The following is a 22,393-nucleotide window of genomic DNA, read 5'->3' on the forward strand; positions in this document are numbered from 1 at the left end:
TGATAAACTGATTAAAGAGGTAATACAGATTGTGATTAGTACATCAAAGGGACAGCCGTTCTGCAAGCGGGTGGTCAATGAATTTGAAAAAACAACACTGATAAGGTTAACAGAAAATTTCAGCAGCGCTTCATTAGACAGTTCTCCTTTTTTCTTTGTAATTATCAAAATCAGCTTTGCTGCCTATATAAATACGGAATCAACTACTTGGCTTATACTTCTTTTGACACAATTATAAAAGCGAGTTCAATTTATCGCAAGACGACTTTAGTAATAAAATGTCACCCAATGCTGTTGAGAACTGCAATGCAATCGGACTCCTGAGCATGAGTTTCTGTGAAACGCTTCACGTGTCTCCAAAGATTGAACGATTTCATACAGCGAAACCAAGACGTAGAATGAAGAGACAATCAACCAACAGTAAACCCACTTGCATTAACAAATCTGCAACGACTAGTACAACAAGGAAACGAGCTCGAAGCGAAGAAAATGAACATGTAAACGATCGTTTGCAATGCCAACCAGAATGCCTTTTCAAAGACTATCGACAGCAAGCGAAACGTTTTAGACACGTGTCAGATATCACTGCTTGCAAAAATCCTTCTTACGCTCACCAAACAACTACAGTGCCAATTGGAAGAAGAATCAATTTCAGTAAAATATCTGATGTTGGTCCATCTTTCCCGAACCTGTCATGCTCTTCGTTGGTTACCAGTGTTCTGCGAGGTCAACATGGTCGGCGTTGTCAGCAAAACTTGCGCACGTGTGCTGTTGCATAAAATGTTGCATCATTTTATTATTTTCATTTTCTATATTAAGTATATGTTTGTTCCAACCTTTTGTATTAAAAAAAATATTATTCAGCTTTTCTTTATTGTTTTGTCTTTATATATGCGCACGTATTTATCTGTTATGTTTCAGTTTTCAAATGTTATTCATGTAATTTCATGGTTCCAAATATACAGCAAAGTTCGTGTATTTCATTCATGTTTCAACTACCAACTTCCAATCAGTTATATCTAGAATTATGTTAAGGTTTACAATTTGAGCGGAATCGAAATAACATAAGAGTAGAAAAAGCAAATGAATAACTTCAGCCTTTGAAAAAGATCTCCCCGTCGGGGAATCGATCCCCGGTGTCCCGCGTGACAGGCGGGGATACTGACCACTATACTAACGAGGAAGACGTTACAGGGTAGCATACCTATATTGGCTGGTGTTATTTCGCGTTTTGAATAATAAGAAAGAAAAAAAAAGCTTCTGAGATTTGGAATGTCACATTTACAAATTAATATATCATATCAACTCTATCCATATTTTTGTTAACAATTGTATGGTTTACTAATCGAACCGTGTTTCCTATACATCTCAGATGATAGAAATATTCAACATTAAACGTAAGACCACTTGCAAACAAATTAAATTGCAGTTGAACTTTATTGATTTGTGTGTCTTTCAAAAAGAACAAGAATTTGTGATTTCAAAATAATAGCTAAACACATTTTTGTTGAATACTGTAAAGTTTTAAAACCATCAGTGATAATTGGAAATATTATTTTAATTGGCTGGTCATTATACGTGTATATTTATCAACAAGCTTTAGATATCTCTAGTTTAACTAAGTGAAGATTTATATTCAGTTGAGTACTTATTCAAGGTACTGAAAAACTTATTTTGTATATTTGTCTTTAGTGCATCGTTTGCTTTGATGAGATTGAAACCGAAAAATACTTGATAAACTGATTAAAGAGGTAATACAGATTGTGATTAGTACATCAAAGGGACAGCCGTTCTGCAAGCGGGTGGTCAATGAATTTGAAAAAACAACACTGATAAGGTTAACAGAAAATTTCAGCAGCGCTTCATTAGACAGTTCTCCTTTTTTGTTTGTAATTATCAAAATCAGCTTTGCTGCCTATATAAATACGGAATCAACTACTTGGCTTATACTTCGTTTGACACAATTATAAAAGCGAGTTCAATTTATCGCAAGACGACTTTAGTAATAAAATGTCACCCAATGCTGTTGAGAACTGCAATGCAATCGGACTCCTGAGCATGAGTTTCTGTGAAACGCTTCACGTGTCTCCAAAGATTGAACGATTTCATACAGCGAAACCAAGACGTAGAATGAAGAGACAATCAACCAACAGTAAACCCACTTGCATTAACAAATCTGCAACGACTAGTACAACAAGGAAACAAGCTCGAAGCGAAGAAAATGAACATGTAAACGATCGTTTGCAATGCCAACCAGAATGCCTTTTCAAAGACTATCGACAGCAAGCGAAACGTTTTAGACACGTGTCAGATATCACTGCTTGCAAAAATCCTTCTTACGCTCACCAAACAACTACAGTGCCAATTGGAAGAAGAATCAATTTCAGTAAAATATCTGATGTTGGTCCATCTTTCCCGAACCTGTCATGCTCTTCGTTGGTTACCAGTGTTCTGCGAGGTCAACATGGTCGGCGTTGTCAGCAAAACTTGCGCACGTGTGCTGTTGCATAAAATGTTGCATCATTTTATTATTTTCATTTTCTATATTAAGTATATGTTTGTTCCAACCTTTTGTATTAAAAAAAATATTATTCAGCTTTTCTTTATTGTTTTGTCTTTATATATGCGCACGTATTTATCTGTTATGTTTCAGTTTTCAAATGTTATTCATGTAATTTCATGGTTCCAAATATACAGCAAAGTTCGTGTATTTCATTCATGTTTCAACTACCAACTTCCAATCAGTTATATCTAGAATTATGTTAAGGTTTACAATTTGAGCGGAATCGAAATAACATAAGAGTAGAAAAAGCAAATGAATAACTTCAGCCTTTGAAAAAGATCTCCCCGTCGGGGAATCGAACCCCGGTCTCCCGCGTGACAGGCGGGGATACTGACCACTATACTAACGAGGAAGACGTGACAGGGTAGCATACCTATATTGGCTGGTGTTATTTCGCGTTTTGAATAATAAGAAAGAAAAAAAAAGCTTCTGAGATTTGGAATGTCACATTTACAAATTAATATATCATATCAACTCTATCCATATTTTTGTTAACAATTGTATGGTTTACTAATCGAACCGTGTTTTCTATACATCTCAGATGATAGAAATATTCAACATTAAACGTAAGACCACTTGCAAACAAATTAAATTGCATTTGAACTTTATTGATTTGTGTGTCTTTCAAAAAGAACAAGAATTTGTGATTTCAAAATAATAGCTAAACACATTTTTGTTGAATACTGTAAAGTTGTAAAACCATCAGTGATAATTGGAAATATTATTTTAATTGGCTCGTCATTATACGTGTATATTTATCAACAAGCTTTAGATATCTCTAGTTTAACTAAGTGAAGATTTATATTCAGTTGAGTACTTATTCAAGGTACTGAAAAACTTATTTTGTATATTTGTCTTTAGTGCATCGTTTGCTTTGATGAGATTGAAACCGAAAAATACTTGATAAACTGATCAAAGAGGTAATACAGATTGTGATTAGTACATCAAAGGGACAGCCGTTCTGCAAGCGGGTGGTCAATGAATTTGAAAAAACAACACTGATAAGGTTAACAGAAAATTTCAGCAGCGCTTCATTAGACAGTTCTCCTTTTTTGTTTGTAATTATCAAAATCAACTTTGCTGCCTATAAAAATATGGAATCAACTACTTGGCTTATACTTCGTTTGACACAATTATAAAAGCGAGTTCAATTTATCGCAAGACGACTTTAGTAATAAAATGTCACCCAATGCTGTTGAGAACTGCAATGCAATCGGACTCCTGAGCATCAGTTTCTGTGAAACGCTTCACGTGTCTCCAAAGATTGAACGATTTCATACAGCGAAACCAAGACGTAGAATGAAGAGACAATCAACCAACAGTAAACCCACTTGCATTAACAAATCTGCAACGATAAGTGCAACAAGGAAACGAGCTCGAAGCGAAGAAAATGAACATGTAAACGATCGTTTGCAATGCCAACCAGAATGCCTTTTCAAAGACTATCGACAGCAAGCGAAACGTTTTAGACACGTGTCAGATATCACTGCTTGCAAAAATCCTTCTTACGCTCACTAAACAACTACAGTGCCAATTGGAAGAAGAATCAATTTCAGTAAAACATCTGATGTTGGTCCATCTTTCCCGAACCTGTCATGCTCTTCGTTGGTTACCAGTGTTCTGCGAGGTCAACATGGTCGGCGTTGTCAGCAAAACTTGCGCACGTGTGCTGTTGCATAAAATGCTGCATCATTTTATTATTTTCATTTTCTATATTAAGTATATGTTTGTTCCAACCTTTTGTATTAAAAAAAATATTATTCAGCTTTTCTTTATTGTTTTGTCTTTATATATGCGCACGTATTTATCTGTTATGTTTCAGTTTTCAAATGTTATTCATGTAATTTCATGGTTCCAAATATAAAGCAAAGTTCGTGTATTTCATTCATGTTTCAACTACCAACTTCCAATCAGTTATATCTAGAATTATGTTAAGGTTTACAATTTGAACGGAATCGAAATAACATAAGAGTAGAAAAAGCAAATGAATAACTTCAGCCTTTGAAAAAGATCTCCCCGTCGGGGAATCGAACCCCGGTCTCCCGCGTGACAGGCGGGGATACTGACCACTATACTAACGAGGAAGACGTGACAGGGTAGCATACCTATATTGGCTGGTGTTATTTCGCGTTTTGAATAATAAGAAAGAAAAAAAAAGCTTCTGAGATTTGGAATGTCACATTTACAAATTAATATATCATATCAACTCTATCCATATTTTTGTTAACAATTGTATGGTTTACTAATCGAACCGTGTTTCCTATACATCTCAGATGATAGAAATATTCAACATTAAACGTAAGACCACTTGCAAACAAATTAAATTGCATTTGAACTTTATTGATTTGTGTGTCTTTCAAAAAGAACAAGAATTGGTGATTTCAAAATAATAGCTAAACACATTTTTGTTGAATACTGTAAAGTTGTAAAACCATCAGTGATAATTGGAAATATTATTTTAATTGGCTCGTCATTATACGTGTATATTTATCAACAAGCTTTAGATATCTCTAGTTTAACTAAGTGAAGATTTATATTCAGTTGAGTACTTATTCAAGGTACTGAAAAACTTATTTTGTATATTTGTCTTTAGTGCATCGTTTGCTTTGATGAGATTGAAACCGAAAAATACTTGATAAACTGATTAAAGAGGTAATACAGATTGTGATTAGTACATCAAAGGGACAGCCGTTCTGCAAGCGGGTGGTCAATGAATTTGAAAAAACAACACTGATAAGGTTAACAGAAAATTTCAGCAGCGCTTCATTAGACAGTTCTCCTTTTTTCTTTGTAATTATCAAAATCAGCTTTGCAGCCTATATAAATACGGAATCAACTACTTGGCTTATACTTCGTTTGACACAATTATAAAAGCGAGTTCAATTTATCGCAAGACGACTTTAGTAATAAAATGTCACCCAATGCTGTTGAGAACTGCAATGCAATCGGACTCCTGAGCATGAGTTTCTGTGAAACGCTTCACGTGTCTCCAAAGATTGAAAGATTTCATACAGCGAAACCAAGACGTAGAATGAAGAGACAATCAACCAACAGTAAACCCACTTGCATTAACAAATATGCAACGACTAGTACAACAAGGAAATGAGCTCGAAGCGAAGAAAATGAACATGTAAACGATCGTTTGCAATGCCAACCAGAATGCCTTTTCAAAGACTATCGACAGCAAGCGAAACGTTTTAGACACGTGTCAGATATCACTGCTTGCAAAAATCCTTCTTACGCTCACCAAACAACTACAGTGCCAATTGGAAGAAGAATCAATTTCAGTAAAATATCTGATGTTGGTCCATCTTTCCCGAACCTGTCATGCTCTTCGTTGGTTACCAGTGTTCTGCGAGGTCAACATGGTCGGCGTTGTCAGCAAAACTTGCGCACGTGTGCTGTTGCATAAAATGTTGCATCATTTTATTATTTTCATTTTCTATATTAAGTATATGTTTGTTCCAACCTTTTGTATTAAAAAAAATATTATTCAGCTTTTCTTTATTGTTTTGTCTTTATATATGCGCACGTATTTATCTGTTATGTTTCAGTTTTCAAATGTTATTCATGTAATTTCATGGTTCCAAATATACAGCAAAGTTCGTGTATTTCATTAATGTTTCAACTACCAACTTCCAATCAGTTATATCTAGAATTATGTTAAGGTTTACAATTTGAGCGGAATCGAAATAACATAAGAGTAGAAAAAGCAAATGAATAACTTCAGCCTTTGAAAAAGATCTCCCCGTCGGGGAATCGAACCCCGGTGTCCCGCGTGACAGGCGGGGATACTGACCACTATACTAACGAGGAAGACGTGACAGGGTAGCATACCTATATTGGCTGGTGTTATTTCGCGTTTTGAATAATAAGAAAGAAAATAAAAGCTTCTGAGATTTGGAATGTCACATTTACAAATTAATATATCATATCAACTCTATCCATATTTTTGTTAACAATTGTATGGTTTACTAATCGAACCGTGTTTCCTATACATCTCAGATGATAGAAATATTCAACATTAAACGTAAGACCACTTGCAAACAAATTAAATTGCATTTGAACTTTATTGATTTGTGTGTCTTTCAAAAAGAACAAGAATTTGTGATTTCAAAATAATAGCTAAACACATTTTTGTTGAATACTGTAAAGTTGTAAAACCATCAGTGATAATTGGAAATATTATTTTAATTGGCTCGTCATTATACGTGTATATTTATCAACAAGCTTTAGATATCTCTAGTTTAACTAAGTGAAGATTTATATTCAGTTGAGTACTTATTCAAGGTACTGAAAAACTTATTTTGTATATTTGTCTTTAGTGCATCGTTTGCTTTGATGAGATTGAAACCGAAAAATACTTGATAAACTGATTAAAGAGGTAATACAGATTGTGATTAGTACATCAAAGGGACAGCCGTTCTGCAAGCGGGTGGTCAATGAATTTGAAAAAACAACACTGATAAGGTTAACAGAAAATTTCAGCAGCGCTTCATTAGACAGTTCTCCTTTTTTCTTTGTAATTATCAAAATTAGCTTTGCAGCCTATATAAATACGGAATCAACTACTTGGCTTATACTTCGTTTGACACAATTATAAAAGCGAGTTCAATTTATCGCAAGACGACTTTAGTAATAAAATGTCACCCAATGCTGTTGAGAACTGCAATGCAATCGGACTCCTGAGCATGAGTTTCTGTGAAACGCTTCACGTGTCTCCAAAGATTGAACGATTTCATACAGCGAAACCAAGACGTAGAATGAAGAGACAATCAACCAACAGTAAACCCACTTGCATTAACAAATCTGCAACGACTAGTACAACAAGGAAACGAGCTCGAAGCGAAGAAAATGAACATGTAAACGATCGTTTGCAATGCCAACCAGAATGCCTTTTCAAAGACTATCGACAGCAAGCGAAACGTTTTAGACACGTGTCAGATATCACTGCTTGCAAAAATCCTTCTTACGCTCACCAAACAACTACAGTGCCAATTGGAAGAAGAATCAATTTCAGTAAAATATCTGATGTTGGTCCATCTTTCCCGAACCTGTCATGCTCTTCGTTGGTTACCAGTGTTCTGCGAGGTCAACATGGTCGGCGTTGTCAGCAAAACTTGCGCACGTGTGCTGTTGCATAAAATGTTGCATCATTTTATTATTTTCATTTTCTATATTAAGTATATGTTTGTTCCAACCTTTTGTATTAAAAAAAATATTATTCAGCTTTTCTTTATTGTTTTGTCTTTATATATGCGCACGTATTTATCTGTTATGTTTCAGTTTTCAAATGTTATTCATGTAATTTCATGGTTCCAAATATACAGCAAAGTTCGTGTATTTCATTCATGTTTCAACTACCAACTTCCAATCAGTTATATCTAGAATTATGTTAAGGTTTACAATTTGAGCGGAATCGAAATAACATAAGAGTAGAAAAAGCAAATGAATAACTTCAGCCTTTGAAAAAGATCTCCCCGTCGGGGAATCGATCCCCGGTGTCCCGCGTGACAGGCGGGGATACTGACCACTATACTAACGAGGAAGACGTTACAGGGTAGCATACCTATATTGGCTGGTGTTATTTCGCGTTTTGAATAATAAGAAAGAAAAAAAAAGCTTCTGAGATTTGGAATGTCACATTTACAAATTAATATATCATATCAACTCTATCCATATTTTTGTTAACAATTGTATGGTTTACTAATCGAACCGTGTTTCCTATACATCTCAGATGATAGAAATATTCAACATTAAACGTAAGACCACTTGCAAACAAATTAAATTGCATTTGAACTTTATTGATTTGTGTGTCTTTCAAAAAGAACAAGAATTTGTGATTTCAAAATAATAGCTAAACACATTTTTGTTGAATACTGTAAAGTTTTAAAACCATCAGTGATAATTGGAAATATTATTTTAATTGGCTGGTCATTATACGTGTATATTTATCAACAAGCTTTAGATATCTCTAGTTTAACTAAGTGAAGATTTATATTCAGTTGAGTACTTATTCAAGGTACTGAAAAACTTATTTTGTATATTTGTCTTTAGTGCATCGTTTGCTTTGATGAGATTGAAACCGAAAAATACTTGATAAACTGATTAAAGAGGTAATACAGATTGTGATTAGTACATCAAAGGGACAGCCGTTCTGCAAGCGGGTGGTCAATGAATTTGAAAAAACAACACTGATAAGGTTAACAGAAAATTTCAGCAGCGCTTCATTAGACAGTTCTCCTTTTTTCTTTGTAATTATCAAAATCAGCTTTGCTGCCTATATAAATACGGAATCAACTACTTGGCTTATACTTCGTTTGACACAATTATAAAAGCGAGTTCAATTTATCGCAAGACGACTTTAGTAATAAAATGTCACCCAATGCTGTTGAGAACTGCAATGCAATCGGACTCCTGAGCATGAGTTTCTGTGAAACGCTTCACGTGTCTCCAAAGATTGAACGATTTCATACAGCGAAACCAAGACGTAGAATGAAGAGACAATTAACCAACAGTAAACCCACTTGCATTAACAAATCTGCAACGACTAGTACAACAAGGAAACGAGCTCGAAGCGAAGAAAATGAACATGTAAACGATCGTTTGCAATGCCAACCAGAATGCCTTTTCAAAGACTATCGACAGCAAGCGAAACGTTTTAGACACGTGTCAGATATCACTGCTTGCAAAAATCCTTCTTACGCTCACCAAACAACTACAGTGCCAATTGGAAGAAGAATCAATTTCAGTAAAATATCTGATGTTGGTCCATCTTTCCCGAACCTGTCATGCTCTTCGTTGGTTACCAGTGTTCTGCGAGGTCAACATGGTCGGCGTTGTCAGCAAAACTTGCGCACGTGTGCTGTTGCATAAAATGTTGCATCATTTTATTATTTTCATTTTCTATATTAAGTATATGTTTGTTCCAACCTTTTGTATTAAAAAAAATATTATTCAGCTTTTCTTTATTGTTTTGTCTTTATATATGCGCACGTATTTATCTGTTATGTTTCAGTTTTCAAATGTTATTCATGTAATTTCATGGTTCCAAATATACAGCAAAGTTCGTGTATTTCATTCATGTTTCAACTACCAACTTCCAATCAGTTATATCTAGAATTATGTTAAGGTTTACAAGTTGAGCGGAATCGAAATAACATAAGAGTAGAAAAAGCAAATGAATAACTTCAGCCTTTGAAAAAGATCTCCCCGTCGGGGAATCGATCCCCGGTGTCCCGCGTGACAGGCGGGGATACTGACCACTATACTAACGAGGAAGACGTTACAGGGTAGCATACCTATATTGGCTGGTGTTATTTCGCGTTTTGAATAATAAGAAAGAAAAAAAAAGCTTCTGAGATTTGGAATGTCACATTTACAAATTAATATATCATATCAACTCTATCCATATTTTTGTTAACAATTGTATGGTTTACTAATCGAACCGTGTTTCCTATACATCTCAGATGATAGAAATATTCAACATTAAACGTAAGACCACTTGCAAACAAATTAAATTGCATTTGAACTTTATTGATTTGTGTGTCTTTCAAAAAGAACAAGAATTTGTGATTTCAAAATAATAGCTAAACACATTTTTGTTGAATACTGTAAAGTTTTAAAACCATCAGTGATAATTGGAAATATTATTTTAATTGGCTGGTCATTATACGTGTATATTTATCAACAAGCTTTAGATATCTCTAGTTTAACTAAGTGAAGATTTATATTCAGTTGAGTACTTATTCAAGGTACTGAAAAACTTATTTTGTATATTTGTCTTTAGTGCATCGTTTGCTTTGATGAGATTGAAACCGAAAAATACTTGATAAACTGATTAAAGAGGTAATACAGATTGTGATTAGTACATCAAAGGGACAGCCGTTCTGCAAGCGGGTGGTCAATGAATTTGAAAAAACAACACTGATAAGGTTAACAGAAAATTTCAGCAGCGCTTCATTAGACAGTTCTCCTTTTTTCTTTGTAATTATCAAAATCAGCTTTGCTGCCTATATAAATACGGAATCAACTACTTGGCTTATACTTCGTTTGACACAATTATAAAAGCGAGTTCAATTTATCGCAAGACGACTTTAGTAATAAAATGTCACCCAATGCTGTTGAGAACTGCAATGCAATCGGACTCCTGAGCATGAGTTTCTGTGAAACGCTTCACGTGTCTCCAAAGATTGAACGATTTCATACAGCGAAACCAAGACGTAGAATGAAGAGACAATCAACCAACAGTAAACCCACTTGCATTAACAAATCTGCAACGACTAGTACAACAAGGAAACGAGCTCGAAGCGAAGAAAATGAACATGTAAACGATCGTTTGCAATGCCAACCAGAATGCCTTTTCAAAGACTATCGACAGCAAGCGAAACGTTTTAGACACGTGTCAGATATCACTGCTTGCAAAAATCCTTCTTACGCTCACCAAACAACTACAGTGCCAATTGGAAGAAGAATCAATTTCAGTAAAATATCTGATGTTGGTCCATCTTTCCCGAACCTGTCATGCTCTTCGTTGGTTACCAGTGTTCTGCGAGGTCAACATGGTCGGCGTTGTCAGCAAAACTTGCGCACGTGTGCTGTTGCATAAAATGTTGCATCATTTTATTATTTTCATTTTCTATATTAAGTATATGTTTGTTCCAACCTTTTGTATTAAAAAAAATATTATTCAGCTTTTCTTTATTGTTTTGTCTTTATATATGCGCACGTATTTATCTGTTATGTTTCAGTTTTCAAATGTTATTCATGTAATTTCATGGTTCCAAATATACAGCAAAGTTCGTGTATTTCATTCATGTTTCAACTACCAACTTCCAATCAGTTATATCTAGAATTATGTTAAGGTTTACAATTTGAGCGGAATCGAAATAACATAAGAGTAGAAAAAGCAAATGAATAACTTCAGCCTTTGAAAAAGATCTCCCCGTCGGGGAATCGACCCCGGTCTCCCGCGTGACAGGCGGGGATACTGACCACTATACTAACGAGGAAGACGTGACAGGGTAGCATACCTATATTGGCTGGTGTTATTTCGCGTTTTGAATAATAAGAAAGAAAAAAAAAGCTTCTGAGATTTGGAATGTCACATTTACAAATTAATATATCATATCAACTCTATCCATATTTTTGTTAACAATTGTATGGTTTACTAATCGAACCGTGTTTTCTATACATCTCAGATGATAGAAATATTCAACATTAAACGTAAGACCACTTGCAAACAAATTAAATTGCATTTGAACTTTATTGATTTGTGTGTCTTTCAAAAAGAACAAGAATTTGTGATTTCAAAATAATAGCTAAACACATTTTTGTTGAATACTGTAAAGTTGTAAAACCATCAGTGATAATTGGAAATATTATTTTAATTGGCTGGTCATTTTACGTGTATATTTATCAACAAGCTTTAGATATCTCTAGTTTAACTAAGTGAAGATTTATATTCAGTTGAGTACTTATTCAAGGTACTGAAAAACTTATTTTGTATATTTGTCTTTAGTGCATCGTTTGCTTTGATGAGATTGAAACCGAAAAATACTTGATAAACTGATTAAAGAGGTAATACAGATTGTGATTAGTACATCAAAGGGACAGCCGTTCTGCAAGCGGGTGGTCAATGAATTTGAAAAAACAACACTGATAAGGTTAACAGAAAATTTCAGCAGCGCTTCATTAGACAGTTCTCCTTTTTTCTTTGTAATTATCAAAATCAGCTTTGCTGCCTATATAAATACGGAATCAACTACTTGGCTTATACTTCGTTTGACACAATTATAAAAGCGAGTTCAATTTATCGCAAGACGACTTTAGTAATAAAATGTCACCCAATGCTGTTGAGAACTGCAATGCAATCGGACTCCTGAGCATGAGTTTCTGTGAAACGCTTCACGTGTCTCCAAAGATTGAACGATTTCATACAGCGAAACCAAGACGTAGAATGAAGAGACAATCAACCAACAGTAAACCCACTTGCATTAACAAATCTGCAACGACTAGTACAACAAGGAAACGAGCTCGAAGCGAAGAAAATGAACATGTAAACGATCGTTTGCAATGCCAACCAGAATGCCTTTTCAAAGACTATCGACAGCAAGCGAAACGTTTTAGACACGTGTCAGATATCACTGCTTGCAAAAATCCTTCTTACGCTCACCAAACAACTACAGTGCCAATTGGAAGAAGAATCAATTTCAGTAAAATATCTGATGTTGGTCCATCTTTCCCGAACCTGTCATGCTCTTCGTTGGTTACCAGTGTTCTGCGAGGTCAACATGGTCGGCGTTGTCAGCAAAACTTGCGCACGTGTGCTGTTGCATAAAATGTTGCATCATTTTATTATTTTCATTTTCTATATTAAGTATATGTTTGTTCCAACCTTTTGTATTAAAAAAAATATTATTCAGCTTTTCTTTATTGTTTTGTCTTTATATATGCGCACGTATTTATCTGTTATGTTTCAGTTTTCAAATGTTATTCATGTAATTTCATGGTTCCAAATATACAGCAAAGTTCGTGTATTTCATTCATGTTTCAACTACCAACTTCCAATCAGTTATATCTAGAATTATGTTAAGGTTTACAATTTGAGCGGAATCGAAATAACATAAGAGTAGAAAAAGAAAATGAATAACTTCAGCCTTTGAAAAAGATCTCCCCGTCGGGGAATCGAACCCCGGTGTCCCGCGTGACAGGCGGGGATACTGACCACTATACTAACGAGGAAGACGTGACAGGGTAGCATACCTATATTGGCTGGTGTTATTTCGCGTTTTGAATAATAAGAAAGAAAAAAAAAGCTTCTGAGATTTGGAATGTCACATTTACAAATTAATATATCATATCAACTCTATCCATATTTTTGTTAACAATTGTATGGTTTACTAATCGAACCGTGTTTCCTATACATCTCAGATGATAGAAATATTCAACATTAAACGTAAGACCACTTGCAAACAAATTAAATTGCATTTGAACTTTATTGATTTGTGTGTCTTTCAAAAAGAACAAGAATTGGTGATTTCAAAATAATAGCTAAACACATTTTTGTTGAATACTGTAAAGTTGTAAAACCATCAGTGATAATTGGAAATATTATTTTAATTGGCTCGTCATTATACGTGTATATTTATCAACAAGCTTTAGATATCTCTAGTTTAACTAAGTGAAGATTTATATTCAGTTGAGTACTTATTCAAGGTACTGAAAAACTTATTTTGTATATTTGTCTTTAGTGCATCGTTTGCTTTGATGAGATTGAAACCGAAAAATACTTGATAAACTGATTAAAGAGGTAATACAGATTGTGATTAGTACATCAAAGGGACAGCCGTTCTGCAAGCGGATGGTCAATGAATTTGAAAAAACAACACTGATAAGGTTAACAGAAAATTTCAGCAGCGCTTCATTAGACAGTTCTCCTTTTTTGTTTGTAATTATCAAAATCAGCTTTGCTGCCTATAAAAATATGGAATCAACTACTTGGCTTATACTTCGTTTGACACAATTATAAAAGCGAGTTCAATTTATCGCAAGACGACTTTAGTAATAAAATGTCACCCAATGCTGTTGAGAACTGCAATGCAATCGGACTCCTGAGCATGAGTTTCTGTGAAACGCTTCACGTGTCTCCAAAGATTGAAAGATTTCATACAGCGAAACCAAGACGTAGAATGAAGAGACAATCAACCAACAGTAAACCCACTTGCATTAACAAATCCGCAACGACTAGTACAACAAGGAAACGAGCTCGAAGCGAAGAAAATGAACATGTAAACGATCGTTTGCAATGCCAACCAGAATGCCTTTTCAAAGAATATCGACAGCAAGCGAAACGTTTTAGACACGTGTCAGATATCACTGCTTGCAAAAATCCTTCTTACGCTCACCAAACAACTACAGTGCCAATTGGAAGAAGAATCAATTTCAGTAAAATATCTGATGTTGGTCCATCTTTCCCGAACCTGTCATGCTCTTAGTTGGTTACCAGTGTTCTGCGAGGTCAACATGGTCGGCGTTGTCAGCAAAACTTGCGCACGTGTGCTGTTGCATAAAATGTTGCATCATTTTATTATTTTCATTTTCTATATTAAGTATATTTTTGTTCCAACCTTTTGTATTAAAAAAAATATTATTCAGCTTTTCTTTATTGTTTTGTCTTTATATATGCGCACGTATTTATCTGTTATGTTTCAGTTTTCAAATGTTATTCATGTAATTTCATGGTTCCAAATATACAGCAAAGTTCGTGTATTTCATTCATGTTTCAACTACCAACTTCCAATCAGTTATATCTAGAATTATGTTAAGGTTTGCAATTTGAGCGGAATCGAAATAACATAAGAGTAGAAAAAGCAAATGAATAACTTCAGCCTTTGAAAAAGATCTCCCCGTCGGGGAATCGAACCCCGGTCTCCCGCGTGACAGGCGGGGATACTGACCACTATACTAACGAGGAAGACGTGACAGGGTAGCATACCTATATTGGCTGGTGTTATTTCGCGTTTTGAATAATAAAAAAGAAAAAAAAAGCTTCTGAGATTTGGAATGTCACATTTACAAATTAATATATCATATCAACTCTATCCATATTTTTGTTAACAATTGTATGGTTTACTAATCGAACCGTGTTTCCTATACATCTCAGATGATGAAAATATTCAACATTAAACGTAAGACTACTTGCAAACAAATTAAATTGCATTTGAACTTTATTGATTTGTGTGTCTTTCAAAAAGAACAAGAATTGGTGATTTCAAAATAATAGCTAAACACATTTTTGTTGAATACTGTAAAGTTGTAAAACCATCAGTGATAATTGGAAATATTATTTTAATTGGCTCGTCATTATACGTGTATATTTATCAACAAGCTTTAGATATCTCTAGTTTAACTAAGTGAAGATTTATATTCAGTTGAGTACTTATTCAAGGTACTGAAAAACCTATTTTGTATATTTGTCTTTAGTGCATCGTTTGCTTTGATGAGATTGAAACCGAAAAATACTTGATAAACTGATTAAAGAGGTAATACAGATTGTGATTAGTACATCAAAGGGACAGCCGTTCTGCAAGCGGGTGGTCAATGAATTTGAAAAAACAACACTGATAAGGTTAACAGAAAATTTCAGCAGCGCTTCATTAGACAGTTCTCCTTTTTTGTTTGTAATTATCAAAATCAGCTTTGCTGCCTATAAAAATATGGAATCAACTACTTGGCTTATACTTCGTTTGACACAATTATAAAAGCGAGTTCAATTTATCGCAAGACGACTTTAGTAATCAAATGTCACCCAATGCTGTTGAGAACTGCAATGCAATCGGACTCCTGAGCATGAGTTTCTGTGAAACGCTTCACGTGTCTCCAAAGATTGAAAGATTTCATACAGCGAAACCAAGACGTAGAATGAAGAGACAATCAACCAACAGTAAACCCACTTACATTAACAAATCTGCAACGACTAGTACAACAAGGAAACGAGCTCGAAGCGAAGAAAATGAACATGTAAACGATCGTTTGCAATGCCAACCAGAATGCCTTTTCAAAAACTATCGACAGCAAGCGAAACGTTTTAGACACGTGTCAGATATCACTGCTTGCAAAAATCCTTCTTACGCTCACCAAACAACTACAGTGCCAATTGGAAGAAGAATCAATTTCAGTAAAATATCTGATGTTGGTCCATCTTTCCCGAACCTGTCATGCTCTTCGTTGGTTACCAGTGTTCTGCGAGGTCAACATGGTCGGCGTTGTCAGCAAAACTTGCGCACGTGTGCTGTTGCATAAAATGTTGCATCATTTTATTATTTTCATTTTCTATATTAAGTATATGTTTGTTCCAACCTTTTGTATTAAAAAAAATATTATTCAGCTTTTCTTTATTGTTTTGTCTTTATATATGCGCACGTATTTATCTGTTATGTTTCAGTTTTCAAATGTTATTCATGTAATTTCATGGTTCCAAATATACAGCAAAGTTCGTGTATTTCATTCATGTTTCAACTACCAACTTCCAATCAGTTATATCTAGAATTATGTTAAGGTTTACAATTTGAGCGGAATCGAAATAACATAAGAGTAGAAAAAGCAAATGAATAACTTCAGCCTTTGAAAAAGATCTCCCCGTCGGGGAATCGAACCCCGGTCTCCCGCGTGACAGGCGGGGATACTGACCACTATACTAACGAGGAAGACGTGACAGGGTAGCATACCTATATTGGCTGGTGTTATTTCGCGTTTTGAATAATAAGAAAGAAAAAAAAAGCTTCTGAGATTTGAATGTCACATTTACAAATTAATATATCATATCAACTCTATCCATATTTTTGTTAACAATTGTATGGTTTACTAATCGAACCGTGTTTTCTATACATCTCAGATGATAGAAATATTCAACATTAAACGTAAGACCACTTGCAAACAAATTAAATTGCATTTGAACTTTATTGATTTGTGTGTCTTTCAAAAAGAACAAGAATTTGTGATTTCAAAATAATAGCTAAACACATTTTTGTTGAATACTGTAAAGTTGTAAAACCATCAGTGATAATTGGAAATATTATTTTAATTGGCTGGTCATTTTACGTGTATATTTATCAACAAGCTTTAGATATCTCTAGTTTAACTAAGTGAAGATTTATATTCAGTTGAGTACTTATTCAAGGTACTGAAAAACTTATTTTGTATATTTGTCTTTAGTGCATCGTTTGCTTTGATGAGATTGAAACCGAAAAATACTTGATAAACTGATTAAAGAGGTAATACAGATTGTGATTAGTACATCAAAGGGACAGCCGTTCTGCAAGCGGGTGGTCAATGAATTTGAAAAAACAACACTGATAAGGTTAACAGAAAATTTCAGCAGCGCTTCATTAGACAGTTCTCCTTTTTTGTTTGTAATTATCAAAATCAGCTTTGCTGCCTATAAAAATATGGAATCAACTACTTGGCTTATACTTCGTTTGACACAATTATAAAAGCGAGTTCAATTTATCGCAAGACGACTTTAGTAATCAAATGTCACCCAATGCTGTTGAGAACTGCAATGCAATCGGACTCCTGAGCATGAGTTTCTGTGAAACGCTTCACGTGTCTCCAAAGATTGAAAGATTTCATACAGCGAAACCAAGACGTAGAATGAAGAGACAATCAACCAACAGTAAACCCACTTGCATTAACAAATCTGCAACGACTAGTACAACAAGGAAACGAGCTCGAAGCGAAGAAAATGAACATGTAAACGATCGTTTGCAATGCCAACCAGAATGCCTTTTCAAAAACTATCGACAGCAAGCGAAACGTTTTAGACACGTGTCAGATATCACTGCTTGCAAAAATCCTTCTTACGCTCACCAAACAACTACAGTGCCAATTGGAAGAAGAATCAATTTCAGTAAAATATCTGATGTTGGTCCATCTTTCCCGAACCTGTCATGCTCTTCGTTGGTTACCAGTGTTCTGCGAGGTCAACATGGTCGGCGTTGTCAGCAAAACTTGCGCACGTGTGCTGTTGCATAAAATGTTGCATCATTTTATTATTTTCATTTTCTATATTAAGTATATGTTTGTTCCAACCTTTTGTATTAAAAAAAATATTATTCAGCTTTTCTTTATTGTTTTGTCTTTATATATGCGCACGTATTTATCTGTTATGTTTCAGTTTTCAAATGTTATTCATGTAATTTCATGGTTCCAAATATACAGCAAAGTTCGTGTATTTCATTCATGTTTCAACTACCAACTTCCAATCAGTTATATCTAGAATTATGTTAAGGTTTACAATTTGAGCGGAATCGAAATAACATAAGAGTAGAAAAAGCAAATGAATAACTTCAGCCCTTGAAAAAGATCTCCCCGTCGGGGAATCGAACCCCGGTCTCCCGCGTGACAGGCGGGGATACTGACCACTATACTAACGAGGAAGACGTGACAGGGTAGCATACCTATATTGGCTGGTGTTATTTCGCGTTTTGAATAATAAGAAAGAAAAAAAAAGCTTCTGAGATTTGGAATGTCACATTTACAAATTAATATATCATATCAACTCTATCCATATTTTTGTTAACAATTGTATGGTTTACTAATCGAACCGTGTTTTCTATACATCTCAGATGATAGAAATATTCAACATTAAACGTAAGACCACTTGCAAACAAATTAAATTGCATTTGAACTTTATTGATTTGTGTGTCTTTCAAAAAGAACAAGAATTTGTGATTTCAAAATAATAGCTAAACACATTTTTGTTGAATACTGTAAAGTTGTAAAACCATCAGTGATAATTGGAAATATTATTTTAATTGGCTGGTCATTTTACGTGTATATTTATCAACAAGCTTTAGATATCTCTAGTTTAACTAAGTGAAGATTTATATTCAGTTGAGTACTTATTCAAGGTACTGAAAAACTTATTTTGTATATTTGTCTTTAGTGCATCGTTTGCTTTGATGAGATTGAAACCGAAAAATACTTGATAAACTGATTAAAGAGGTAATACAGATTGTGATTAGTACATCAAAGGGACAGCCGTTCTGCAAGCGGGTGGTCAATGAATTTGAAAAAACAACACTGATAAGGTTAACAGAAAATTTCAGCAGCGCTTCATTAGACAGTTCTCCTTTTTTCTTTGTAATTATCAAAATCAGCTTTGCTGCCTATATAAATACGGAATCAACTACTTGGCTTATACTTCGTTTGACACAATTATGAAAGCGAGTTCAATTTATCGCAAGACGACTTTAGTAATAAAATGTCACCCAATGCTGTTGAGAACTGCAATGCAATCGGACTCCTGAGCATGAGTTTCTGTGAAACGCTTCACGTGTCTCCAAAGATTGAAATATTTCATACAGCGAAACCAAGACGTAGAATGAAGAGACAATCAACCAACAGTAAACCCACTTGCATTAAAAAATCTGCAACGACTAGTACAACAAGGAAACGAGCTCGAAGCGAAGAAAATGAACATGTAAACGATCGTTTGCAATGCCAACCAGAATGCCTTTTCAAAGACTATCGACAGCAAGCGAAACGTTTTAGACACGTGTCAGATATCACTGCTTGCAAAAATGCTTCTTACGCTCACCAAACAACTACAGTGCCAATTGGAAGAAGAATCAATTTCAGTAAAATATCTGATGTTGGTCCATCTTTCCCGAACCTGTCATGCTCTTCGTTGGTTACCAGTGTTCTGCGAGGTCAACATGGTCGGCGTTGTCAGCAAAACTTGCGCACGTGTGCTGTTGCATAAAATGTTGAATCATTTTATTATTTTCATTTTCTATATTAAGTATATGTTTGTTCCAACCTTTTGTATTAAAAAAAATATTATTCAGCTTTTCTTTATTGTTTTGTCTTTATATATGCGAACGTATTTATCTGTTATGTTTCAGTTTTCAAATGTTATTCATGTAATTTCATGGTTCCAAATATACAGCAAAGTTCGTGTATTTCATTCATGTTTCAACTACCAACTTCCAATCAGTTATATCTAGAATTATGTTAAGGTTTACAATTTGAGCGGAATCGAAATAACATAAGAGTAGAAAAAGCAAATGAATAACTTCAGCCTTTGAAAAAGATCTCCCCGTCGGGGAATCGACCCCGGTCTCCCGCGTGACAGGCGGGGATACTGACCACTATACTAACGAGGAAGACGTGACAGGGTAGCATACCTATATTGGCTGGTGTTATTTCGCGTTTTGAATAATAAGAAAGAAAAAAAAAGCTTCTGAGATTTGGAATGTCACATTTACAAATTAATATATCATATCAACTCTATCCATATTTTTGTTAACAATTGTATGGTTTACTAATCGAACCGTGTTTTCTATACATCTCAGATGATAGAAATATTCAACATTAAACGTAAGACCACTTGCAAACAAATTAAATTGCATTTGAACTTTATTGATTTGTGTGTCTTTCAAAAAGAACAAGAATTTGTGATTTCAAAATAATAGCTAAACACATTTTTGTTGAATACTGTAAAGTTGTAAAACCATCAGTGATAATTGGAAATATTATTTTAATTGGCTGGTCATTTTACGTGTATATTTATCAACAAGCTTTAGATATCTCTAGTTTAACTAAGTGAAGATTTATATTCAGTTGAGTACTTATTCAAGGTACTGAAAAACTTATTTTGTATATTTGTCTTTAGTGCATCGTTTGCTTTGATGAGATTGAAACCGAAAAATACTTGATAAACTGATTAAAGAGGTAATACAGATTGTGATTAGTACATCAAAGGGACAGCCGTTCTGCAAGCGGGTGGTCAATGAATTTGAAAAAACAACACTGATAAGGTTAACAGAAAATTTCAGCAGCGCTTCATTAGACAGTTCTCCTTTTTTCTTTGTAATTATCAAAATCAGCTTTGCTGCCTATATAAATACGGAATCAACTACTTGGCTTATACTTCGTTTGACACAATTATAAAAGCGAGTTCAATTTATCGCAAGACGACTTTAGTAATAAAATGTCACCCAATGCTGTTGAGAACTGCAATGCAATCGGACTCCTGAGCATGAGTTTCTGTGAAACGCTTCACGTGTCTCCAAAGATTGAACGATTTCATACAGCGAAACCAAGACGTAGAATGAAGAGACAATCAACCAACAGTAAACCCACTTGCATTAACAAATCTGCAACGACTAGTACAACAAGGAAACGAGCTCGAAGCGAAGAAAATGAACATGTAAACGATCGTTTGCAATGCCAACCAGAATGCCTTTTCAAAGACTATCGACAGCAAGCGAAACGTTTTAGACACGTGTCAGATATCACTGCTTGCAAAAATCCTTCTTACGCTCACCAAACAACTACAGTGCCAATTGGAAGAAGAATCAATTTCAGTAAAATATCTGATGTTGGTCCATCTTTCCCGAACCTGTCATGCTCTTCGTTGGTTACCAGTGTTCTGCGAGGTCAACATGGTCGGCGTTGTCAGCAAAACTTGCGCACGTGTGCTGTTGCATAAAATGTTGCATCATTTTATTATTTTCATTTTCTATATTAAGTATATGTTTGTTCCAACCTTTTGTATTAAAAAAAATATTATTCAGCTTTTCTTTATTGTTTTGTCTTTATATATGCGCACGTATTTATCTGTTATGTTTCAGTTTTCAAATGTTATTCATGTAATTTCATGGTTCCAAATATACAGCAAAGTTCGTGTATTTCATTCATGTTTCAACTACCAACTTCCAATCAGTTATATCTAGAATTATGTTAAGGTTTACAATTTGAGCGGAATCGAAATAACATAAGAGTAGAAAAAGAAAATGAATAACTTCAGCCTTTGAAAAAGATCTCCCCGTCGGGGAATCGAACCCCGGTGTCCCGCGTGACAGGCGGGGATACTGACCACTATACTAACGAGGAAGACGTGACAGGGTAGCATACCTATATTGGCTGGTGTTATTTCGCGTTTTGAATAATAAGAAAGAAAAAAAAAGCTTCTGAGATTTGGAATGTCACATTTACAAATTAATATATCATATCAACTCTATCCATATTTTTGTTAACAATTGTATGGTTTACTAATCGAACCGTGTTTCCTATACATCTCAGATGATAGAAATATTCAACATTAAACGTAAGACCACTTGCAAACAAATTAAATTGCATTTGAACTTTATTGATTTGTGTGTCTTTCAAAAAGAACAAGAATTGGTGATTTCAAAATAATAGCTAAACACATTTTTGTTGAATACTGTAAAGTTGTAAAACCATCAGTGATAATTGGAAATATTATTTTAATTGGCTCGTCATTATACGTGTATATTTATCAACAAGCTTTAGATATCTCTA

The 22,393-nt window shown here is 34.5% G+C and overlaps 8 non-coding genes across 8 annotated transcripts; all 8 read right to left on the bottom strand.

The window, feature by feature from the left end:
• Window positions 1-2,843: 2,843 nt before the first annotated feature.
• Window positions 2,844-2,915, bottom strand: Trnad-guc (transfer RNA aspartic acid (anticodon GUC)). Its single transcript has one exon. It is a non-coding gene; the product is annotated as a tRNA-Asp (tRNA).
• Window positions 2,916-4,575: 1,660 nt separating this feature from the next.
• Window positions 4,576-4,647, bottom strand: Trnad-guc (transfer RNA aspartic acid (anticodon GUC)). Its single transcript has one exon. It is a non-coding gene; the product is annotated as a tRNA-Asp (tRNA).
• A 1,660-nt stretch (window positions 4,648-6,307) lies between these two features.
• On the bottom strand, window positions 6,308-6,379 carry Trnad-guc (transfer RNA aspartic acid (anticodon GUC)). Its single transcript has one exon. It is a non-coding gene; the product is annotated as a tRNA-Asp (tRNA).
• Window positions 6,380-13,234: 6,855 nt separating this feature from the next.
• Trnad-guc (transfer RNA aspartic acid (anticodon GUC)) lies at window positions 13,235-13,306 on the bottom strand. Its single transcript has one exon. It is a non-coding gene; the product is annotated as a tRNA-Asp (tRNA).
• A 1,660-nt stretch (window positions 13,307-14,966) lies between these two features.
• Trnad-guc (transfer RNA aspartic acid (anticodon GUC)) lies at window positions 14,967-15,038 on the bottom strand. The gene has a single exon. It is a non-coding gene; the product is annotated as a tRNA-Asp (tRNA).
• Window positions 15,039-16,698: 1,660 nt separating this feature from the next.
• On the bottom strand, window positions 16,699-16,770 carry Trnad-guc (transfer RNA aspartic acid (anticodon GUC)). Its single transcript has one exon. It is a non-coding gene; the product is annotated as a tRNA-Asp (tRNA).
• A 1,659-nt stretch (window positions 16,771-18,429) lies between these two features.
• Window positions 18,430-18,501, bottom strand: Trnad-guc (transfer RNA aspartic acid (anticodon GUC)). The gene has a single exon. It is a non-coding gene; the product is annotated as a tRNA-Asp (tRNA).
• A 3,391-nt stretch (window positions 18,502-21,892) lies between these two features.
• On the bottom strand, window positions 21,893-21,964 carry Trnad-guc (transfer RNA aspartic acid (anticodon GUC)). The gene has a single exon. It is a non-coding gene; the product is annotated as a tRNA-Asp (tRNA).
• Between the last annotated feature and the right edge of the window lie 429 nt (window positions 21,965-22,393).

This window comes from Ascidiella aspersa, chromosome 3 (assembly GCF_963924565.1).
Source record: "Ascidiella aspersa chromosome 3, kaAscAspe10.2, whole genome shotgun sequence".
Taxonomy (NCBI): domain Eukaryota; kingdom Metazoa; phylum Chordata; class Ascidiacea; order Phlebobranchia; family Ascidiidae; genus Ascidiella; species Ascidiella aspersa.